Here is a 6,016-nt window from a genome sequence, read left to right as displayed (position 1 = left end):
ACCCCATACACTGGCCTTGCACTATACAGCGCGAATGGACATCTTATAGGGAATATTAGAACTTGTTCAGCACGCGTTTTCATCGGGGACGATCGACACCATAATGAATTTGTGGTTCTGCCAGAGTGTGCTAACGAACTAATTTTCGGTTGGGATTTTTTTTGTCGGCTTCAGCCCTTATCCCCTGTTCTCAACCAGCAATTCAGATTACGAACACCGAACCTTCTTCTGCTCCTACTCTGCGACATCAGTTCTTCACTTTGCATGCCGACCAGGTTCTGGCACCCGGTAACGAAGAGGTCCTGATGGTTTTCTCAAGCAGCATTTCAGTGGGGGATGCGGTGGCTCCGCCGTAAACCCACTTGCTACATCGAGGAATTGCCATGTCGGCGTGCCTTCTCCGCTTTTCGCGGGGACTTGCAGCTTTGGCCGTCATCAACAGCACGGGTGAGCCAATTCTATTGCCAATGGGCATGACCATTGCTTCAGGTTCGATGTCGCGCCCACTTCTGTCGTCTCCAGCTCCCTAACGTCTCCAGACATGTGCGGTCTCACTACCTCGGATGGTTTGTCAGCTCTTACCACTACCATTAGCCCAGACCTGACAACCACACATCGAGTAAATGGAGCTTTCAATAGCTCCCCGGTACTACACGAAGTACAACCGGTTATACCCAATTGCAACAGTACAAAAATAGGGCCAACCGGCAAAGAGAATTTTGTCCACACGAAGGTGGAGAGAAATTAAAGGGAAAGACTTTCTTGCGACCCACCGCCAGGGGGACGAGCCCCGGGGGGACCCCTCTTTTCCCCCCTAGGAAAAAGCCGGATAAGGTGGGTTGCTGGGAACGGGAACTTGGACATCGGAATGGGTTATGGGAAAAAGGGTTGGAATGAGGGAAGCAATTTTGCTCCGATTCTTTTGTCTGACTCTCTTCCAAGACTGATTGCTCATCGAGGGCATCAGACAGTGCCAATTGCCAAATATGCGGTCCCTGCCACAGGTTACCGCTTACCCTTAGGGCCCGATAACTGGGCCCCAACTGTCGGAGACAGGAAGTCCCCTATTTAGTGGCGACGGTCAGGTCCTTCCCGACCCCCAGCTCTGCGGCCGATGCGTACTAACGTCCTCGATCAACTGTCCCGCACAAGGTACTCATGAATCAGCAGTGAAGCTTTCCACTATACACGGGTACTTGCAACACCTGCTTTTCACGGTCTCCGGACAACGGAAGTTTGTATGCGAACGTGAACTGAAATCCATGTTGGCAAGCCAACCACGTTCGCCAGCCTCCCATGGGAGCGGTTATGAGAGCCATGTAGTTATGTCCTCCTCTGTGCCTACTCTTTCGCTCAATGGAACAATAGCAATTGTTCAGTGCACTGAACAATTGCTACCGGGTAGATAAAACCGCTTGTCTTTTCTGTGGTGATATTCTGTTTATAGTTTTTTCTGTGTGTCTGTATGCGGGTATGTAAAGAAATATGATCTTGCGTGAATGCTCTTCAAAAACTTCATGTGGCACTGTATATCTCCTTTTTTCTATGTGTTTTTAGCCTTATGTCCATTTATTTTCGGTATTTATGTGATGAAGCTTAAATTAGCGTTACTTTGCATTGTATTGTCCTTGCATTGCATGACCTCGTGGACGCCTCGTGGCTGGCTGCCACGTTTTTCGCAAGAAAACGTTTCCGCGATTTCACATCATGTGAAACCACGTGTCGCTTGGTCTTTTCTTCGAACCTCTTTCATCCCCGCATGGTCGCTTGGTCTTTTCTTCGAACCTCTTTCATCCCCGCACCCACCCCCCCCTCTGCGGTTTCCGCGCCCTTCCCGCTAATCCCAATCCCCCTCTTCCTTCCCTCGTTTTCTTTTTTTCTTTTTTCCCTTTCTTTATGTGTGTTAACGCTTGCACTAGGCATCCGTAATTACCTCTGGGCTCTCCCACCCTTTTCTCCTCACCAGTCAATTTCCTCTGGTTCTTTGCATATTTTCTGTATTTTTGAAACTCTCACACCCGGCGGGTTGCCCTACCAGGCACGTGCCGCCAGAAACAGGTCAACAAACAAGCTAAAACGAGCCCCTCCTTAGTTCTCACCTTCTTGCTTTCCCGTCGTGACTTCAGTACATTGCAATGCTTTCCTCTTATCCAATAGCTTCGCCTGCCTTCATTAGGCCCCCCTTCCCCTCTGTTCCTCGGAAGCACTCCAACAGCCCTCTATCCCTCTCTCCCCCCCTTTTTTTCTCCACCTTTTGCGTTCTGCGGCTTCGTATGCTTTTTTGTGTCGCGTAAAGCCTACGTTTTTTGCTTGATACATCTTCTTGCCCCGCCCACAACTGCAATGTATTTAAACCCAACTGATCTGCACTATTTGTATCTTTGAAAAAGACCGGCCCCCGGTCGAAACGTTAGAATAAATGTTGTTATGTTTTTCAGTTTGACTTCTCTATCGTATATGTATATATATATATATATATATATATATATATATATATAGGGTTTAGAAATGAGGGGCTCGTTAGGAAATACAGAAAGAAATGCCGGCAGTCTACAACGCCAAAGAAGGCATAGGGGAATGGTTGGACTATTTGTTACCGTTAGTGACGTTACATTATTATTATTATTATTTTATTAATTACGTGATAAAGAACGAAAGAAAAACACGCGCCCAGAGTGGGGACCGAACCCACGCCTTTCGATTAGATCTCGAATGTCTTACCAACTCGGCTATCTGGGCGACTGTGTTCTCCTTCGCTTTCTGGGTTATTTATATTTACTACAACTGTATCTGACGCTTGAGGGTGGTAGCCAGCGCCACTCAGACTACACGGGGAGAAGGGGACCTTCTTTTCAACCCCCGGGGCGTGACGCGAACGTCTACAGCCTGTCATAAGCGGGCAACTGGCGGGAAACCCTCTTATGCTACCTTGGCATCAAGGCTGCCAGAACCGAGGCCCTCGCTAAGCTTTCGCACGATAAAAGGGTTTTGAAATGAGGGGCTCGTTAGCAAATACAGAAAGAAATGCCGGCAGTCTACAACGCCAAAGAAGGCATAGGGGAATGGTTGGACTATTTGTTACCGTTAGTGACGTTACATTATTATTATTATTATTTTATTAATTACGTGATAAAGAAAGACAGAAAAACACGCGCCCAGAGTGGGGACCGAATCCACGCCTTTCGATTAGATCTCGAATGCCTTACCAACTCGGCTATCTGGGCGACTGTGTTCTCCTTCGCTTCCTGGGGTATTTATATTCCTTACAACTATATCTGACGCTTGAGGGTGGTAGCCAGCGCCACTCAGACTACACGGGGAGAAGGGGACCTTCTTTTCAACCCCCGGGGCGTGACGCGAACGTCTACAGCCTGTCATAAGCGGGCAACTGGCGGGAAACCCTCTTATGCTACCTTGGCATCACGGCTGCCAGAACCGAGGCCGTCGCTAAGCTTTCGCACGATAAGAGGGTTTAGAAATGAGGGGCTCGTTAGGAAATACAGAAAGAAATGCCGGCAGTCTACAACGCCAAAGAAGGCATAGGGGAATGGTTGGACTATTTGTTACCGTTAGTGACGTTACATTATTATTATTATTATTTTATTAATTACGTGATAAAGAAAGAAAGAAAAACACGCGCCCAGAGTGGGGACCGAACCCACGCCTTTCGATTAGATCTCGAATGCCTTACCAACTCGGCTATCTGGGCGACTGTGTTCTCCTTCGCTTTCTGGGTTATTTATATTTACTACAACTGTATCGGACGCTTGAGGGTGGTAGCCAGCGCCACTCAGACTACACGGGGAGAAGGGGACCTTGTTTTCAACCCCCGGGGCGTGACGCGAACGTCTACAGCCTGTCATAAGCGGGCAACTGGCGGGAAACCCTCTTAAGGTACCTTGGCATCAAGGCTGCCAGAACCGAGGCCGTCGCTGAGCTTTCGCACGATAATAGGGTTTAGAAATGAGGGGCTCGCTGGGAAATACAGAAAGAAATGCCGGCAGTCTACAACGCCAAAGAAGGCATAGGGGAATGGTTGGACTATTTGTTACCGTTAGTGACGTTACATTATTATTATTACTATTTTATTAATTACGTGATAAAGAAAGAAAGAAAAACACGCGCCCAGAGTGGGGACCGAACCCACGCCTTTCGATTAGATCTCGAATGCCTTACCAACTCGGCTATCTGGGCGACTGTGTTCTCCTTCGCTTTCTGGGTTATTTATATCTACTACAACTGTATCTGACGCTTGAGGGTGGTAGCCAGCGCCACTCAGACTACACGGGGTGAAGGGGACTTTCTTTTCAACCCACGGGGCGTGACGCGAACGTCTACAGCCTGTCATAAGCGGGCAACTGGCGGGAAACCCTCTTATGCTACCTTGGCATCAAGGCTGCCAGAACCGAGGCCCTCGCTAAGCTTTCGCACGATAATAGGGTTTAGAAATGAGGGGCTCGTTAGGAAATACAGAAAGAAATGCCGGCAGTCTACAACGCCAAAGAAGGCATAGGGGAATGGTTGGACTATTTGTTACCGTTAGTGACGTTAGATTATTATTATTATTATTTTATTAATTACGTGATAAAGAAAGAAAGAAAAACACGCTCCCAGAGTGGGGACCGAACCCACGCCTTTCGATTAGATCTCGAATGCCTTACCAACTCGGCTATCTGGGCGACTGTTTACCCTCGCTTTCTGGGTTATTTATATTTACTACAACTGTATCTGACGCTTGAGGGTGGTCCCCACTGGAAGAACCCATTACAGACGAGGCCGTGTCCAACAGCCTCTGAGTGAAAAGGTAGGGCCTCCAACCAGCAGGACGCAGAGCCAGAGGGGAGCCAAGAGCAGCACCAAACAGTCCAGTTCAAAGACCAGAGCACGCCCGCCAAGGTAGCAGCACAGATGAAAGGAGGGAGCTGCGACGGCCTGGAGCAAGTGCTGTGGTGCCGGGAAGGTGGTCCCAAGGCAAGGGTGTCACGAGCTCAGGATGCCACCAGGGCATGCCAATGCGCATGTTGATGCGGCAGTGGTAAAAGTCCTCTAAACGTTGCGGCGGTGAATGCGGGCGCAGCCGTAGCGAATGCCAAAATGGATTCTGGACGTGAAAGAAGCAGAAATTAACGCCCTTAAACGAACAGCTATCGGGGAAAAACTGAAACAATAAAGAAACGCACCACGTGGGACTGATCAATCATCAAATTCAGGGCCAAGAATAGGTAAATCCGAAACAAAAAACTCCCAAGCATTTCCCCGAGGGTGAACATGGTTAAGTGCGAATGCACGGGGTGATGCTATGAGGGGGAGTAAAGTTAAAATCCGTTGGCATTCGCCCGTGAGCGCGCGCGAGCCGACCCACGGAGGTCTGGCAGTTTATCGCTGCATATATAGTGGGGTACGCCGCGCCGAGCGCGCCGAGCCAGGTGGCTGAGAGAGGAGGCGAGCGCAACGGGAGAGGGACAGCGGCGCACGGCAGCTGCAGCCGAGCGAGGGGGAGAGGAGAGAGTGTGACGTCACGGTGGAGAGAGAGGCGCGCGGCAGCTGCTGGGGAGAGGAGGCGCGCTGTGACGTCATACCATGACGTCACGGCGCGAGGAGCGGTGCGGGGAGCGGCGCGCACCCGCGCAGCCACGGCGAGGAGGCGAAGCGAGCGCGGTCACGTGGTGAAGTGACGTCACCGCGCTGTTGCTACCGATGCTCCTCTCCGCTCCACGCCGTTGCTAGGGAGAGGAGGACAGCGGACGCCGCCGCCGCCGCCGGCGGTGGAAGGTTTGGGGTCGCTTATAAAGTGCATTCGCACTTAAAACATGCTTAAAAAGGATACTCTAGATACATCCCATAGAAAGTTGACATGACGGGTGCGCAGACTCCATTGAGAAACAAGAGGCGTTGCGGCCAGAAGCAGATCAGTCCACGTGGTACAGTTTAAGGTCTGCTATATTAACCGTCCCTCCATGTTCAACTGTACTGCTGTGGCGTAAAAGATACGTCATGGAAGACAGCTTGTAGCTTA

The 6,016-nt window shown here is 50.1% G+C and overlaps 2 non-coding genes across 2 annotated transcripts; both read right to left on the bottom strand.

Moving 5' to 3' along the window:
* Positions 1-3,637: 3,637 nt before the first annotated feature.
* On the bottom strand, positions 3,638-3,709 carry Trnar-ucu (transfer RNA arginine (anticodon UCU)). Its single transcript has one exon. It is a non-coding gene; the product is annotated as a tRNA-Arg (tRNA).
* A 413-nt stretch (positions 3,710-4,122) lies between these two features.
* Trnar-ucu (transfer RNA arginine (anticodon UCU)) lies at positions 4,123-4,194 on the bottom strand. Its single transcript has one exon. It is a non-coding gene; the product is annotated as a tRNA-Arg (tRNA).
* Between the last annotated feature and the right edge of the window lie 1,822 nt (positions 4,195-6,016).

This window comes from Haemaphysalis longicornis, unplaced genomic scaffold (assembly GCF_048455015.1).
Source record: "Haemaphysalis longicornis isolate Haplotype H1 unplaced genomic scaffold, Haemaphysalis longicornis Haplotype H1 scaffold_11, whole genome shotgun sequence".
NCBI classification, from domain to species: Eukaryota; Metazoa; Arthropoda; class Arachnida; order Ixodida; family Ixodidae; genus Haemaphysalis; species Haemaphysalis longicornis.
Note: the sequence above shows the minus strand (reverse complement) of the source record. Positions and strands in the feature narration are given on the sequence as shown.